We start from the raw sequence: 19,598 nt of genomic DNA, 5'->3' as shown, positions 1-19,598 counted from the left end.
TTTTTCACTATTATTTTTTACATATATTATCTTTCATTAACGTTTTTTCACAAATGTATTAAATAAAAAGTATTTTTTAATATTTATATTTTTGTTTTAAAAAAGTGAGGATATAAAATTTATGTAATAGGTTTTATTAGTAGGTGTGATTTTGTTTAAAATTATCTTGTAATGTGAGATAGATGGAGTATTTTAAAATGAAATCACAATTTCAACAAAAACTAATACATAATAATTAAATATCATCATTTTCAATTTACTCAATTTGTGTCAATGTGGTGCACGCGTGTAATGGTCCCCTTGGTCTTTCGGAATAATAATTAAATTCATAGGTTCTGTTTAGTTCAATTTTGAGAAAAAATAAAATAAATTAAATCAATTGGTTCACTATAATTTGAAGCCTATTCAACTTTTTTTTTTTAATTGGTTCCGTTCGACTTTTAAGTAGTTTGATTCAATTTGATTTAGCTTTTAATCAAGTTTGAATTTTTTTTTTGGGAGATATTTTCTTGATTATAAAATTTAAAAATTATACAAAAAATTATAGACAACATAAAAGAAAAAAATTAAACAAATATATACAAATACACACACACACAAGGCTTGGTTCGGTTTGTTTTACATTTCAAAAGATGAAAACCAAAACCAAATCAATTAGTTTTGGTAAAAAAAAAAATCAAACGAAACCTTACTTAGAAGTTTTGATAGGTTCATATCGGTTATATTCAGTTTGGTTTGCAATCAATAATATCAAAAAAATTCTCAGGGACTTGATAAGAATTATAACACTTTAATTGACCTCACCATCATTTTCATATTTCGGGAGATTTTTCTGTCATTTTCTCATTTTTCAATCTGTACACGACAAAAATTGAAAAATTTTCCCAAAAATCCCTGACCAACAATTTTTCCCCTACAGTACCTGCCATCTCTGCAAGGGCCAAGGTCCTCCGATGTCAATATCTGGTGACATCAAATGGCTTTAATGCCCTTGCTCCTTTCTTCCTTTCTCATCATCAATTCCTTCGCACCACCAGACAACACTTCTTTCTCTCCTTACTCCTTCATCCTCTTCCTTCAGAAGCCTTCTCCCAAATCAATCAATCTAACCTGTGAGATTTGGTTTCTCTTTAAAAGAATCATACAAAAGATAGAAAAGGTTTCGTGATGGTTGCAGAGCCGAAGAAGCCGAACTAAGCATCTCTAGTCCTTCTATCCATATGTAATTCCTTGGTGAATTTAACAGGTCCGCTCTTGCGATGTTTAGAAGAGCCATTCGGCTTGGAGAAGTTCTCAAATCGATCTCTTAAATCCCTATATCCATCAGGTTTTTCTCTGATCATCCTTTGAGCATTCCACCGCTTTGTTCTTTTCCTGACACACATGCCACAAGTCTCTGCTCCTCGCCGGTTGATGTTTGTCTAATTATACTTATCTTTTCTTTGCTCCATTTGTTCTTTCTCTTTCTGATTTATTTTGGGTTTCTAGTTAACAGGGAATTATGTGGTTCTTTATGTTTTTTAGTATTGGATTGAATAAGTGCTTGGACGTTTTTATTTTTCTGACACGATGATACTTTTGTTATCATTATTCTGCTTCACATGATAGCTTAAGCTATGGCGACTATATACCTTTTCTTGAAGTGAGGTCTCAAAGGTGCTTGAGAAGATGGATTGTTCAGTGGAGAATGAGATTGACCTCACCTTGCCCACCAGAATGCTCCAAGTCACGTTCTTAGTTTTGTCATATCCCATTAACTCGATTGCCAGTGCAACACTTACATTAATCAAGTAATTTACCATCATTAATAATTTATAGCTATCACTCCAATTTTTATAACTATAATTTTACATTTTCAATAGCTAAACTAACATATGTTGTAAATTTAATATTAATTATATACAACTACCTCATCAGTAATTTATAACTATTACTTCAACATTTTAAAACAATGACTTTACATATTTAATAGTTAAATCATGCATTATTGATAAAGTTTAATATTAATTATTTACAACTACTTCATCAGTAATTGTGAATACTGTATTTTGTCCGAACATTTTTAAATGTAATAATAATAATGAATTTAACCCAAAAAAATGAAATTTTAATAATATAGATAAAATGAAAAAAATTAAAAATACCTTTAAATAGAATTGATTTTATTTTAGCCTAGGTAATTTTCTATTGGCTAGGATTTTATTTCTTTTAGTTAGTTAAAACAACCAAAAAATATAAAAATATATAAAAATAAAATTTAATTCTTTTAGAGGATTATTTTTAAAAAAAAAAGATAGATAAATTTAATTTATCTTCAGAATCAATTTTAAAAATGAGAAAAAATCTTGCTTAAATCTTGCAAAATCTCTCCCAAATTATCTAAATAATTCAAAGATATTGGAAATTAACTTTTGAGAATTAATTATTTTTAAATTTCTTTCCTTAAATTTTGTTGTTTTTCATTTAGAAAAAAAAGATATTCTTGTTTAATTCAAAATCAAAATTTTTCCTCTCAATCTAATTTTTGAAATTAATAATAGAAGTGTTCACGGGACGGGACGGAATTGAAACACCCCTGTCCCATGTCCCATCTCAAAAAAAAGACTGTGATTAAATTTTAGTTTCGTGTCCCATCCCGTCTCGTCTCATTAAGAATTGGGACGGGACTGGGACACCCCTGTCCCATGTCCCGTCTTGAAAAAAAGATTGTGATTAAATTTTAATTTCGTGCCCCGTCCTGTCCCATCCCATTAGAGACTGGGATGAGATCGAGATGTCCCACCGTCTCGATAAATCAGACAGTGTCAGAAAAATATTTAGATAATAATATTCATTAAAATTTTAAATCATACTTCCTCCGTTCAAAAATATAAAGCATTTTTTGAGGAGTTGAATGTTCAAAATTGTAAGACATTTTTAGTCTTTCGATGTGTAATCATTACCTTTTTTTCAAAATTATCCCTATTCATTGTGACTTTATATTTATTATAAAGTAGTTAAGAAGGGTAAATATGAAAAGATAGAGTTAGTTTAAAATTAGGTAAGAACTTTATTGAGGGTGAGATTTAGTTAAAAATGCCTTATATTTTTGAATGAAGGAAGTATAATTTATTAAGTTTAAAATTAAAACAACATAAGTACATAAATCATAATAATTTAAAGTCAATTATTGAATTACATTAATTATAACTACACATTATGATAACAATTACAAGTAATCTCTATGCTATAAAAACAATAGGCAAACCAAGTACAACATTAAATCATTATTCTTTTACTTTATTTGAAATGTGATAAATTAATTACTCTTTCAAAAATAAAATTAGAAATACGATATAAATAAAAATTATTAAATAGATAGATATAAAGATAAATTGTATTAATATGATTAATATACTATAAAAAAATATCGTTATTTTTACTCTATGTCATTAAAATTATTAATATAAAAAACTTTAGTTTTATATAAGAATTATAAGTATTGAAATTATAATTGATATAATTAATATAAGTATAAATTATATTAATATATTTAATATGTATTTTTAAAATAAAAATAATATATATAATATTCGGGTTAGGACGGGACGTCCTGATGGTAATTCCGTGTCCTATCACATTTCGAACTCCTTTCTTATACCGTCACGTAAAGTCTCTTCCCAATTATTTTTGAGTCAGGACAAAACTCATTTTAATATGATCGAAATGATATTCGATCAATTGAAATGGGTACAAGATGAACACTACTAACTAATAAGTGTAATTTGAAAAAAAGAGTTATATTAAAAAAAAAAAGAAATAATGAAGGCTGAAAGCATCAGTTCGTTCGGTTCCTGGTCTTTTCTTTCACGATGAGAGGCGCGCGCGCGCGCTAGAAACAAAAACGCAGAAGCAGAGAGAGCCCCAAACACACACGAAAACGCAGAAGAAAAAGCGAGAAGAGAGAGAGCAGGCCTAAACACACACGAAAACGCTGAAGAAAAAAAAAAAAGGCAGAGGAGAGCAGAAACGCAGAGACGCACGGAGAAAAGAAGAGCAAAAGCGAGGGAGAGAGCAGACGCGCACACGAGGACTCAGAGACAAAAAGCACAGAGGAAGGAAAGAAAAGGCGAAGGGGAGCAGAGGAACGCAGAGAAAAGCCAGAGGCGCACGCAAGCAGAGCAGAGAACCAAGACGGCCAGAAGAAGAGGCAAGCGACCAAGTTACTTAGGATGATACAGCAAAATGACAACACGAAATCGGCGCTACAGCGAAAGCAGGAGACAGAGGTGTATGGGGTAGAGCAGAGGTCGGCTGTACAATCCAAGTATGGTATCCATCTTCTATATAAAGGGCTGATGATGATCTGAGCGAGGGAGGGGGGAAAAGAGAGAGATGGCAGAGACCGGGAACGAAGAGATCGGAGATTTTGTCTAAAAGAGACAAAGAAGGGTGAGTGATTTGTTTTCGGCAGAGGAAACCGAGAGAACTAGAGAGAGAGTTGAGGGAAATTTCTGAAACCGAGAGCAGGAAGGAGATTCAGGGACCGAAGATCTGAGAAGGATTTCTGGAATTTTTCGGAAGAGAGGCAAAGATTGAAGGCTTTGTTCAATACAGTAGGTTCTAATTTTATGTTTTTATCCTAACTATTCTAGCTCTTCTTATATCAAATATCATACTGCTATTGTGCAGAATGGAGATTTTCAAACCAATAGTTTTCTTTCAAGTGCTAGAAATTCCATGGCAGTTATATTTTGTTGGCTCTGCGTATACCTGTCCTATATCTTTGTAGAGATGTTGATTATATAATGACATTGGAACATATAATGGGTCAATGGAATTCTTCCCTTAATGATTTTCTATCCATTTGTCCAGCTTATCTAATTCATTAAATCATGCGGGTTTCTTAGCTACGAGATTTTTGATTTTGTTGACTTGTTTTCTGGAATTGCTATGGATTAAGAGTAACCCAAGATAAAGGAGGTTTACATTAACCTAATTTTTTTTTTAATATGAGGGAATCTCCACTGTAATGAGCATGAAATTTTTGTCTTAAATCCTGTGATGGAACTATGTTTATTCTCGAGTCTTCTTGTTGATATTAAGGTTAGAGAACCACATATAACTTCAAGCTTATAGAGTGATGATAAAAATTATAGTTAAATCAATTTATTAATTGTAATATGTTGATCATCTCTCAATATAACTCAAATGGAGCTGTTGAAATTAATCCCTAATTCCATCAAGCTTTTACTTGTTTGGGACATACTATTGAGAAATTCCTAATGAAAATCTGGTAACAGTTTGATCTAGTTTTGTCTTGATAATGTCACGTTTGTTTAGACTCTAAAACAGTGAAGAAAATGCAATGACGATTGTTAAAATAAAAAGAGTTTCCAAATGAAAACTTTGCTTGCTGTCCTAATTAGCTTGATCTGATTTTCAATGCATTCCTATTATGGATTTGTCTCTAATAATGAAGAAATTATTCTACTTATTAGACCACACATTTCAGTTGGATTTTTTAAGATGTGTTTAGCATGAAAGGATCTACTAGTAGGTGGCAGTAGAGTTTTGGTCCTTGTGCCAATTTAAGGGGTCTTTTACTTAGTTGTAGCATTGTGTTTATTCTTATATGTTTCATTGTACCTTCCTTCATCGATGTGGTTTAATATGCTATTATTTGAGCTTTTCTTATAAAAGGTTGAGGAGGGAATTTGATTTTGGAGGGGATTGGATTTTATTTACAATTGGAATCCTATACAATATATATATATATATATATATATGATGAATGAGAGAGAATATATTTGCTCATCATTTATTTGCTATATGAGATTTAGGTATCTCCGCAATCATTTAGAATGATCTCATACAGTGAAAATTAATAAGATTTTACAAATATGAGGATCAAAACTTGTATATATTAATATAGGTTTCAAAGGCCGATCATTAAAATTAATTCTCTTTATATGATTTAAATCAATAAAATAATATTTAAGTCTCATGTGAGATTTTAAAAATCTTCATAGAAAATTAAATTAAATGCATTATCATGTGGGATAATAAATCTTTATAGATATTGTTATAAATGAATAAAATAATAAACGTTTTTTTAATTAAATTATAATCACAGTTATTAATGGGATCTTGTAATCATGTAAGATTTTTGAATCTTTGTAGACCGTTGAAACAATCATATTACCACGTGATTTAATAAAGCTCCACAGGTATAACGATTAACAGTGGTTAATTTTTTAATAATAAAATATAAAAAAATTATAATTTTAAGCTCTTTCTTTTCTTTATTTCAAAATTTTAAAAGTTGAGAAAATAATTAAAATTAGATTACTTTTTGCAATTTAAAATGTACATATCAAAATTTCATAAAATTATTTTATTTGCAAAATAGTGAATTATTTTTAATTAATTTCTCTTCAAAAATATTTTTACCAATAACTTATAATCTTGAACTACGTGAATTTTGATTCTCATTGTAAGATACATAGGTCTCAGAGTCTGATTCTGAGTCAAGTCATCACTTATAAATTAATAAATATTATTCATTTTATTATTATCATTTTTTAAACACATAAATAAGAAAGAGATAATTAAAATAATTTTAAAGCCATATTAACTTAGCACAATTAATTTTAGGTAACCGTTTTTATGAATAGGTGTTGTGGGATGTCTAACACCTTCTCCACATTCAATCGACTCCCGAACCTATTTTTTGATTTCATAACACTATCCTTATTTTCTTTAAATGGTTTTCCAAAATTTTTCTCAAAATTTTGGTGGTGACTCCTTTAAATCGATTTTCGTTTTAAAGGTCGAATTTTAGCTCTTGTGCACCGTCCGAGTCGCATTTTTGGGTGCGACAGTCATTTATAATTATCACTTTTATATTTTATAATTATAACTTCACATATTTAATAGTTAAATCGATCATACGTTACTAACAAAGTTTAACACTAATTGTTTACAACTATTCATTAGTAATTTACAACAATATAATTTTAACATTTTACAACTATAACTTTGTATATCCAATAAGAACAATATTATTTTTGCACCTCAATTTCAAATTATATTCAAGGGATTTGATTGTGGCTTCTAAATTTTATGGGATTTATTTGTAAATAAGTCTGTTTAACGGGACCTATATGTAATATTTTTAATAAATTATCATGTATGTTTTTTTTTTTTTGGATGAAATAAACAGATAGAGGGTACTAGACTCTTACAGGGGGATCAGTAAAGATCATTGCACCATCTCTTCGATTGAGAGCCTCCATCACAAGCTTATTAGCTACGTTATTTGCTTCACAATTGCACCAACATAATTCAGCACGCCAATCCCTAGAAAACATATTTTAAATCTCAAAGCTAAGAGGAGATCCCGATCAAGATGTTGATCTAAGCAATTAGCTTTCATAGCCTTAATAGCCTCCTGACAATCTGTCTCCAGCACAACCTTCCTCCAGCTCGAGTTTCATGCTCTTTTAAGGGCCCAGAGAATGCCTTATAATTCAAGTTGCAAACTGCTTCCATGCCCAATATGATACATAAAGCCACCAAGAGTCATTCCCATGTGGTCATGAGCAATTCCACCACATCCTACAACTTCCCCATTACCCCCACATGCTCTATCTACATTAAACTTAACCACCCCAATCTCTAGAGCATGCTATCCTTTGAAGCCACAACAAAAATGTTTCAAGCTCAAGTTCAGATTAGACCATCTTGCCATAGCTTGAACTTGTGCAGGGATTGACAGGATCCCATTCTCCTTATGCTGAAAGACTCTAACACTTCTGGTGATCCAGAGTTGTCTACACATTAGAGAAAACCAAATATCCTAATGCACACCCTTTACTTCAACTCTTCTAGATAAATTCCAAGTAATCCAATCCACATGGTCATCATATGCCCTGAATGTTGCCTTCATCTCCATCGGTACAAGTTTTTCCCAACATTCCACAGCTACTGAGCAGTCTCTTAGTACATGAATAATATTTTCAATACAATGAGTACAACAGTCACAAACCTCAATTAGTTGAATCCCTCTAGAAGCATGCAACGAGTTTATCATTAGCCTTCCTCTCACACACAGCCAAAGGAAGGTTTTATTTTGCTGTGGAATTGGAGCCTTCCAAACACGTCTCCACAAGTTCTTTCATGTTGTATCACTGCGCGGGCAAAGGTTCAAATAAGCTGGTTTAGTAGTGAATAACCCATTATTCAACCACGTCCATCTTGGTTTGTCATCCTCATCTCTTCTAGTAATTCTATAAATCTCGTTAATAATATTGAATGGATGATACTCTTCAAACTTTGCACCATTCCATCCTTCAGTATGTTTTTTAACTCATTATTTGTGCTCTTTAACTCACAATCTAATATATTTGAAATGTTGCAAAATTATTTTCATCCAAAAGAATTAACAAATTTAAAATATTGAGATCTACCTACCTCAAATTTGTCATCTGAAAAGTATTATAGAGGACACCATACCTTTCTCAGCTTTTTTGGCTAAGATCGAGTATTAGAAGACAATTATGGGGTCTTGATATTTAAGGCAAATTTTCACCTAAAACTATTCCCTTTGCAATAAGAAAAGGAAATCAAATAAAAAGAAATAATTATCAATCTCTAATTGTTAGACAAAGATTTTAAAGTACAAGACACTTTTACAAGTTTGGGGAGGTGCTAGGATATTTTTCTTAAAATACCCTTAAAAATGTTTAATATTAGCAGGTCAACTATTCTTAATACTAATTCTGATCCTAATCAAGTTCTTTTTTTTAATCAACCTAATCAAGTTCCTACATTTATAAGTTTAAGTACTATCGAATAGGAAATTAAACATGTTTTCACCTAAATTTTGTCTTGACGGAGTCCTTTCTAATCAATGAGTTGTATACTTCCTCCTATATAAATATAATAAAAAATAATTAACTTATATAGTTTTAAAAAATTAGTTAAGTATAATAATTATGTCTAAAATTAAAAAATTTGGACTAAATAATTCCTATAATTAACAAATTTATCTATTGAAGACAAATATTGACTTTATAAGAGACAATTTGAAAAAAAATGTGATAAATATCTCTTGAAATTTGTAATTTAACATATATAAAAATAACCAAAAAAGACACATGATAGTTTTCCTTTTATTTGAAAAGGAGGGAGTATATTCTTAAAAAAATTAGTATGTAGATCCTCATTGTTTTTTTAAAAAAATTTTAAACCGAATCTTTGCAATTTATTTTATTTTAATCGAGCCCTTGTATTTTAATCTATTAGATTTATTAATCTATGAAGGTCAAAATTCTTAAATTTTTATTTTTTTTAAAATAAAGTTAAGAACTTTCATATTTTTAATTACTAAGAGATTCTATAACTTCAAAATTAATTACATGATTTTTATAACTTTCAAAATTTACATACTTAGGTTATGTCTTTTAAAATCATTTTTATAAAAAATTTAATAAAAATATAAACATTGTATTAAATTAATTTTTTTTCTTTTCTGTCAAAAGTATTAAATCAAATTTTATATAAATTCAAAAATGTTTTTTTTGTTTTTGAAAAGGCTAATCAATTAATAATTTTAATATTATGAGATTAACATACTTTAATTGATTAAATTATAAAGACTTGATTAAATAAACAAAAAAAAAAACTACAGAGACCTATTTTAAAATTGGATTAAGGTGCAAATCTGTTTCAGAAATATGACGCCAGGGTATCTGGTATCCTTACTGAAGAAACGGGCATTGTCATTCAATTTTGAAATATTCAAACATCGACCTCTTTTTTCCCCTTTTTGATGGAACAGCAATTGACCGTTACTTGTTTGTGAAATTCACCGAAATATTCTCGCCCTTGGAGTAGTTGTTCGCGAAGTTCTTGGCCTGGTGCACAGCAAAGCTTGCATCTTTAGAGTGTTCCTCTAGGCCTTGACCCATATCGGGAAAACAAAGGAGATTTTCGGGGTCTTTTGAATCCGCATGTAATTTCAAAAACATGTTTTTTAATTTAAATAAAATTCTGTTTGCTGGTTTCATACTTTCTCATGTTCAAAATATAATCCGTTTAAAAAAATTTGTATGTCAATAAAATTTTCATTCTCATAAAAGTATATTTTGTTTTTCCTTTTTACCTTTAGTATCAGTTACCATTACACTTCGTAATAAATGAAAGATAATTTTCCATAATGATCTAGGTTAATAAATAGGAGAGGTAAAATAGAGAAATTTTTCTTATATATACTATGCCATTTTTATTTATAAGAGAAACTATCACTTTTTACTTGTTTTTTTATAAAAACAAAATCATATGTTTCAATAAATATTTATTACATATTTCTTAAATCGCCTCTCATAATTTACATTAATAAAAAATAATTAATGCATTTAATAAAAAATAATTAATGCATACTTATGTTGATTAACATAGGGCATTTTAGTCTAATTTTTTTTATTTTCAGACATAATTATTATGATTAATTAATTTTCTTAAACTGTGTGATATAATTTTTTCTCTTGTATATAAAAATGAAGGGAGTACTATGCTACTTATATTTTGAATTAATTTCAGCTGAAAAAATACTTATATTTTGAACAAGAAAGAGTAGTTTGGTTCGCTATTTCCTCTAAAGTTATTGGGCTTCTTGAACCCCTAGAACTGAAGGGAACACGTGACTTGAACATGCTTGGGCATGACAAATTAAAGACTATGTGAGTGAGGGATTGAAGCACCTAAATCTCTAAAATCCCCATTGGTTATTAGAAAAAACGAGATAGGAATTGATTAAAAAAATTAAAATAAAAATTAATTAAATTATTTTTTTTTATAATAAATATGATAAAACTCAATATTATATACACAAATATAAAAATTATCAAAACCTCCAAAAAGCTTATGAATCGTAACTCTCAACTTTATAAAACTAAATTGCTCTTCTTCTTTATAAATATGATTCACTTATGTGCCTCCACATTTTAATCATCATATTTTTACTTTCATTTTTTCAATGCATTTGATTCTATTTTTTAAGCAACCAAATCGGACCTAAATCTATTTCTGGATGAGCTTATGTATGTGTATTGGTGGATTTAGCTTTCTGATTCGCTTTTGCTATAGATGAATCTATTTCTACTTTTACCTGATGATACTATTCATCTTCTTTGCGAAATCTTCTTCTCGAGCTTTTGCAGGAGCTTCTCATTTTGGATGCCACGTAGGCATTGCCACCAAAGCGAAAAATGAGGTGGATGCCCACATGATATGCCACGTAAACATAGTGTGATCAACTAACGACTGTTTAAGTCTTTCAAAATGGGATGACATTGTTCTTTTTTTAAAAAAAATAAAATAAAGCTAAGATTGTCTTTTTCCTTAGTTAAGAATATTAGATGTCCCTCACCACAAGGCTTTTGAGATATATTTGCACCTTAATCCTTTAAAATTAAAAAGAAATTACAAGAACTTGCAAATTAATTTTGTTCTATATTTTTTCAATTTTTTCTTTTTATGTTGTAACCATATTCCTGCATTTATGTATAAAGTTTTTTAGTCATCGAAATTGAATGGGAACTGTACAGAGATTTGGACTCTTCTCTCATCTCATGGGCTTGGGCCAATACTGTCTAATCAATGAGCTGTCTCACTCAATATTTTAAAAATGAGATCGGGACGGCCGGTTTAATTGGTTGGACTGAAAACTGATCCGCAATCCGGTCCGTACATGATCAAAACCAAACAAGCATAGAACTGATCAAAGACAGGTTTATTTTTAAGTTTACGTACATCGTTAGCTAGACAGTATTATGCAGAAATTGTTTTTTTTTTAATATTTTTCACATGCCTAGATCATAAATTTTGAAGTTTGAACTATACGTTGTTGCTTTATAATTTATTTTAGCTTTTTTACTTTTAAATTATTAAAAAATTTAACGAAATTATGTTAGATGTTTCTTATTTATACATGATTACAATTAGCCGTAATTCATGATGTATAGGATAATAAATTCTAAAATAAAATATGTTGTTAAAATTTTTAATTTAAACAGGATAATAAAATAAATAATTTTGTTCACATATCCAAAATAAATTGTAAATTGCACAAGGTGAAAAATTATAGAATAAAATAATATATTATTTATATTTTCAATGTGTACATACATAAGAAATTCAAAAAATAAAAGAAGCTTTTTATGTTATTAACATACCTAGGATAATCAATTTTTAACAATATGTTGTTTATATTTTAAAATTTTAATATGCACCAATGTAATAAATTTTAAAATAAAATATGTAATTTAAGTTTTGTATATTTAGAGAGGTAATAAATATAAAACAGAATATAATGAATTTTTATGTACATTTTATGATATTATTTTAGCATATTTTTTAATTTATATTTTTTTCATTAAAAAATATAATGCATTTTTAATTAAATTTTATCCCAATAAAGTAGTTATTTATCTTAAAATTAACACTCTCTTTTCATATTTAATCATATTTAATAGGGAATTTTACTTTAAAATAAATATAAAATGATGTATTTATTAGGGAAACTTTTTTTTTACCAGTATTAAGGAAAATTTTTAAAAAAATATAATAATTATACCTCAAAATACTAAAAATAATATTTTATATTTTTTAACATCTAACTCCTTAAAAAATTCCTTATATTTTTAAATAGAAGAATATTGTTTTAGAATTAACTTTTAATTTTAAAACACTTTTTTATAGTTTTAACCTATAGAGATTTGGGGCCTATTTAAAACTATTTTTATTTTATTATTCTGAGAATTGGTGTTTTATAAAACATGTTATGAGAATAAAAAATTTTAAGTTGCTAAAAGAATTAAATAAAATTTTAAATAAATCTCAAAAGTGTTTTTGTTGTGGGAAAATTAATCATTCATTCATAATTTTTATCTGATGGGATTAACATATTTAATGGATTAAATTATAAAGAATTGATTAAAATAAATAAATTACATAGAACTATTTTAAAATTTAAAAAGTTATAATGACATGTAGATTAATTTTTTATATATTTAAAAATTTTATTTTCTGACGTAGCCATGTAACTGCATTTGTATATTAAATCTTTTAGGCATCAATATTGAATGGGGATTGCATGTGGAGTTGTGGATGAAGGCAGGCAGTGTTGAATGTCCTCTCATGGCCCATTCCTTCCTACTCAATGAGCAGTCTCACCAGCCTTTAATTTTCCGTACAATGTTTACCAGACAATATTCAATGTAGAAATTGGTTTTCTTAAAAAATATTTCTACATGCCTAGATCATAAACTTTGAACTATGCGTTGTTATTTTATTTTTTAAATAATGTATTTTATAACTTACTCGCTCTAGACCAAATATAGGATTAATAAGTAATTAATAGTTCTTAACAAATGTTAGTTTGAAACCTTAATTTTTTATAAAAAATTACATCTTTTTAATTTTACTATCATTAAATATCCTATATAAGTGATTTGATAATAATAATTAAAATTTTAATGCATTATTTTTTTCAAAAAGAGCAATGCATGAAAATAGAGGTATAATTAGAAAAATAATTATAAAAGTTACTTAATACTTTATATTTTAGACTAAGCAAGACTTTTAAAAAATGTCTTATATTGTGGTTCAAAAAAGTATTTTAACTTTTTATTTTTAAATATTTTTAAAAAATTATGAAATTATGTTAGATGTTTGTTATTATATATGATTAAAATATGTTGTTAATTTTTTAAATTTACACGGCTAAAAAATTAAACAAATTTTTGGGAAAAATTTAAAATTTTTAAAATTTAATTGCAACCTAGAGGTACTAATTTAATATTAAATTTGTGAAAAATATGATAAAATTATATTTTTATTTAAATTAATATCAAAACAGTCCTATTTCACTTGTTAATTGCCATACTTCATTTGTTCAATTTCTTAGAATAAAATCAAGTGAAAGTTTGATAATGAACAAGTAAAATAGGGCAATTAACAATAGTCTATAAGTAAATAAATGACAAACAATATGAGACTTAACAAGTTATTTTAAGATAATTTAAACACTTAAAATAAAAACAAGTTAAGTAGGGCAATTAATAATATTTCATCAATAAATTAATAAGTGAAATATGACAATGAACAAGTGAAATAGGAAAGTAATTCTGATATTAATTTAAATGAGGAGCAATTTTATCATTTCTTTTAAAAATTTAATATCAAATTAGTGTCCTTAGACTGCAATGTAATTTTAAAAATTTAAGGGCTTTGAATTTAAATAAATGTGATTAAGGGGACTTTATTGAAATTCTTCGTTTTTTTTTTAGCTCGCTCTCTAGAGTAGTAATGCTAAATATATAAAAGGAAGGATAATTTATTTTCTCTGTTGGATCAAAGCACAATTTACCAAGACATTAAGCACATGTTTCAACTTTTTTCTCATGTAATTCTTGAACTGTAGTTTTAGTTATTCTAATCACGACTTGTTATTTTCTATTTTAACTTTTACCGTTAAGCTTCGAACCTTTTGTGTTTGTTATTTCATTTTATTATGTTAATATAATTACTCTTTTATTAAAAAAATAAAGGAAAGGGTAATATTGTCATGAAACACAAGCAAACAAAATCAATTGACTTGGACTGGCCTTTTGCTTTAGCCAGAACGATCGACTTCATGAGGATTTAAATCAATCTTTGAAATCTCTTATTTAAAGAGGTCTTCAAATCACCCAAGATCACTAAACTCAATGCTAATATTGGAGGTTAAATCGATCTTTGAAATCTCTAGATATCAGGTTTTTCTGATCGTCCTTCGACCATTCTACTACTTCATGGATATTTGATCGAATAAGTTCCTGAATATTTTTTATTTTTCTACTTCGATGATGCTTTTGTTATCATTTTTCTGCTTCACTTAATAGTTTAAGGTATGGCTTTATACAACTATCTTCAATATTTTATATCTATAACTTTATATATCTAATAATTAAACTAATCATGTATTACTAACAAATTTAACACTAATTGTTTACAACTCCTTTATCCGTAATTTACAACTATAACTTTAATTTTTTATAACTATAACTTCTAATACTAATAAGTAAGGGCAGTATTACCTTTACACCTCAATTTTAAATTATAAACAAGTCTCAAATTTAATCGTGGTTTCTAAATTTTGTGAGATATATTTATAAATAAATTTATTCAACGGGACTTGTATATAATTTTTTCAATAAATTATCATATATGTGTTTTAACTCATTATCTGTACTCTCTATGTGACAATCTAATATAATGCTGCAAAGTTAGTTTCAACCAAAAGAATTAAAAATTTAAAATATCTACCAACCTCTTTTTTTTTCTTTTTTACCAACAAATATCTACCTACCTCAAATTTGTCATCTAAAAGCTACTGTAGAGGAGACCATACCTTATTTCTCAGCCTTTTTGCCTAAGAACAAGGGCCCATTTGTTTTAAATTAAAAAATAAGTGATATTAAGATAGTTTAGAGATTTTATAAAAATAGATTTATTTTATAGATATTTTATAAAAAGCAAACATTATTTTATGTTTGGTTACAATAATAAAAAAGTGATTATTAATTAATTATTTTTAAATTTTATGATATATTACTTGATTTTTGTTTTATAAAAAATAATTTATTATTATATTACTTTAAAATTTTATGATATCTTTGTGTATCCTTCCTTTTTAAAATATTCTCTCTCATTTATCGCATTATATTATTTTCATAAGCTACTGAAAGTAGTTTTTAAAATAATAAAAAATATGCTATTTTTGGATTTTGATTACTTTTAAAAGTTTAAACAAACATAATAACAACTCACAAAATATTTTTTTTAAATAAAATAAGTGATTTTTTCATAAAATAAAATCAAACAAACGGGCTCCAAATATTATAAGATAATTATGGGGTCTTGGTATTCAATGCAAATTTTCACTTAAAATCATTCATTTTGTAAATAGAAAAGGAAATTAAATAAAAAGAAATAATTATCAATCTCTAATTTTAAGACAAAAATTTTAGGATTAATGAGCAAATAGGACCCTAAACTTTTGCTTGAAAATCGCTCTAGATCCTGAACTATTAAAATATACAAAATAAATCTTAAACTTTTAAATTCATAGTAAAATAAACCCTGACCGTTAATTTTTTTAATACCGTTACTATCCACATGGGTTCTGTAACAGTCAGGGTTAAATTTATAGAAAATAAACCCTGAACAATACCTGTGTGAACAATAACAGTGTTAAAAAGTTAACAGTCATAGTTTATTTTCCTTTAAATTTAAAAGTTTAAGATTTATTTTGTATATTTTAAGAGTTTAGAGTCCAGGTTGATTTTTGAGTAATAGTTCAGGATCCTATTTGCTCATTAATCCAAATTTTTAAAGTTGGTGGTGCCTCTATTTACAAGACACTCTACAAGTTTCAAAAATTGCTAAAATATTTTTCTTAAAATACCCTTAATAAATGTTTAAAATTACCAGTTCAGCTTTCTTAATACTAATTCCGATCATGTTCTTCTTTCTGTTTTTTACCTTTTAACCAACCTAATCAAGTTCCTACATTTACAAGTTTAAGTACCATCAAACAGCTGTCGGAAATTAAGCATATTTTCGCCTAAATTTGGTCTTGGCCGAGTCCTTTCTAATCAATGAGTTTTATACTCCCTCTATTTTCAAATAGGTGGGGCGAAAAAAATCTTATACCCAAAAAATATAGATTAAAATTTTTAAAATTTGGACATGTGGCTGATGTACATGGACATACAAGGAATTTATCATTCATATATAAGGGATTTGTCATTGAAAATTTAAAAATTTACAGAGAATTTATCATTAATATACAACAGTATATCATTGATAAATATAGTAAAAGCGTGATGATGCAAAATATAACAAATATTAAGTTATTTATTTGGTTTGGTTCTATAATATGGGTTATATTTACAAAAGCCTCTTTTAAATATAAGAGAAAATAACCGACTCACATAATTTAAGAAAGTTGGTTAAGTATAATAAATTAATAATTATGTCTGAAATTAAAAAATTTGGACTAAATTACCCCTATAATTAATGAATTTATCTAGTGAAGATAAACATTGATGTTGCGAGAGACAATTTAAAAAAAATTGATAAATGCTACTTGAAATTTGTAGTTTAACTTATATAAAAATAAACAAAGAAACACATGGTAGTTTCTTTTTTATTTGAAAGGGAGGGAGTATATTCTTGAAAAAATTAATCTATAAATCCTCATAGTTTTTTTTTAATTTTAAACTAGATCCTCACAATTTATTTTAATTTAATTGAGTCCATATATTTTTAACATGTTAGATTTATTAATCTATAAAGATCAAAATCCTTAAATTTTTAACTTTTTAAAAATAAAGTTAAGAACTTTCATATTTTCATTAGGCTTTTAATGACATAATTTTTATAACTCTCAAAATTTATATAATTAGGTTATGTCTTTTAAAATAGTTTTTATAAAAAAAATTAATAAAAATGTAAACATTGTATTAAATTAATTTTTTTAATTTTCTGCCAAAAGTATTAAACTTGAGGCGAAGGAAGCAAGATTCTGCTTTAGACACTAGGAGCATGACTCCTTCTCCTTGAGAGTTGAGATACTTGTTCCTCTCAAAGATACTTCCCATCTTGTTTGACTTCTTCAAATTAAATCTCCATATGTTTTGTACAAACTTTGAGATTTCCTTCCTCTTTATTATCGTTTTCAGATTTACTTTTATGTTTTGTACAGATCTTTACATTCTCAATGTTTTCACCACCGAAGCCTGTTTGTTTCCTAATTGCTTTTTTTTTTTTTTAATTCAAGTCTGTGGCAATTTTAATCCATGTGTACTATATGAGTTGTCAGCCATCTCAGCAGCCTTAGACATCCTCTGAAACTAGCAGAATTATATTTATCTAGTGGCTATGAAGAAAGAAACTACAAGGACCCAATAAATAGAAGAAAAAAATTACAGGGACCTGATTATAAATTAGATCAAATTATAAGGATTGACGGTTTAATTTTCCGTAAATTAAAAAATGTTTTTTGTTTTTGAAAAAGTTAATCAATTAATAATTTTTAATATTATGGGATCAACATATTTTAATTGATAAAATTATAAAGATTTGATTTAAATAAATAAACAACAAAAATTTATTTTAAAATTAGGTTAAGGTACAAATTTATCCTTGAAATATCATGCCAAGGACATATGATATCATTAATTAAAGAAAAGGCCTATGTTGTCCTCAATCTTTTAAAAACAAAGCATCATCATCCAATTTTGACATATACGTTTTCTAAAACCATTTCCCTCCTAAATATACAAGGTTGTTAGCATATTTTTTAATAAATAGACCATTATATCTTTATTATATTAGAAAAGGAAAAGGGAAAAAAGAAAAGTACTCATAAATTTACTTTAAAAAAATAAATTTATTTTTTTATTTACAATAATTAGGGACAAAATTAAAATATTATTGTTCTTTTAAGTAGATAACCAATTTTATTAATTTATGTGATTTGATTAAAAATATCTTATATATAAAGAGAGGGGATTATTTAAACAATGAATCGCTAGTTGTTCGTGAAGTTCACGAAATATTCTGGCCTTTGGAATAGTTGTTCGTGAAGTTCTTGTCCTCATACACGGCAAAGCTTACATCAATGATTCTTCAGGCTTTGACTCAAATCGACTTTTGAGGTCTTTTGAGTCAGCATGTAATTTCCAAAACATGTTTTTTTAACTTAAATAAATTTTTGTTTGACAGTTTCATATTTTACTGTTCAAAATACAAGTAATTTTTAAAAAATTCACATATCAATAAAATCTTCATTTTTATAAAAACATATTTTATTTTTTTACTCTTAATCTTAATTACCAATGTACTTTATAATAAATTATAAATAAATTAACATAATGATTTAAGTTAATAAATATAAAAAATAAAATGAAAAAAATTTACATGTGCTAAATTATTTATATTTTTAATTAAAATTAGTGAAAAAAATATTGATACTTTGAAGAGAAAGGGGGTAATTTGGTTAACTGTTTCTCCTAAAGTTATTGGGCATCTTGAGCCCCAAGAATGGAAGGGAGCACGTGGTTTGAACATGGCAAGCATGTTAGGGCATGACAATGATTATGTGATAGAGGGAATGAAACATCTAAGCCTCTAAAATTTTATAGAAAGAATGAAAATTAAATGAATTGAAAAAATTAAAATAAAAATAAACTAAATTACTCTTTTTTTATGATAAATATAATAAAACTTAATACTATATGTTATAAATGTGAGAATTATCACAACCTTCAAAAAACTCATGGATCATGAATCTCAACCTTATAAACTAAATTTCTATTCTCCCTTATAAATATAGTTCACTTGTATCCTTTTATATTTTGATCATCATATTTTTACTTTTATTTTTTTAATCTGTTCCATTCTTTTTTTTTTTTAACAACGGGACCTAAATCTATTTCTGGATGAGCTAGTGTATGTGTATTGGTGGATTTAACTTTCTGATTTAGTTTTGCCATAGATCAATCTAT

The sequence above is a fragment of the Prosopis cineraria genome, unplaced genomic scaffold, assembly GCF_029017545.1.
Source record: "Prosopis cineraria cultivar Desert tree isolate PC_DT_omini unplaced genomic scaffold, ASM2901754v1 PC13, whole genome shotgun sequence".
Lineage (NCBI taxonomy): Eukaryota > Viridiplantae > Streptophyta > Magnoliopsida > Fabales > Fabaceae > Prosopis > Prosopis cineraria.
The sequence above is the reverse complement of the archived record's forward strand: the minus strand, read 5'-3'. Positions refer to the sequence as shown.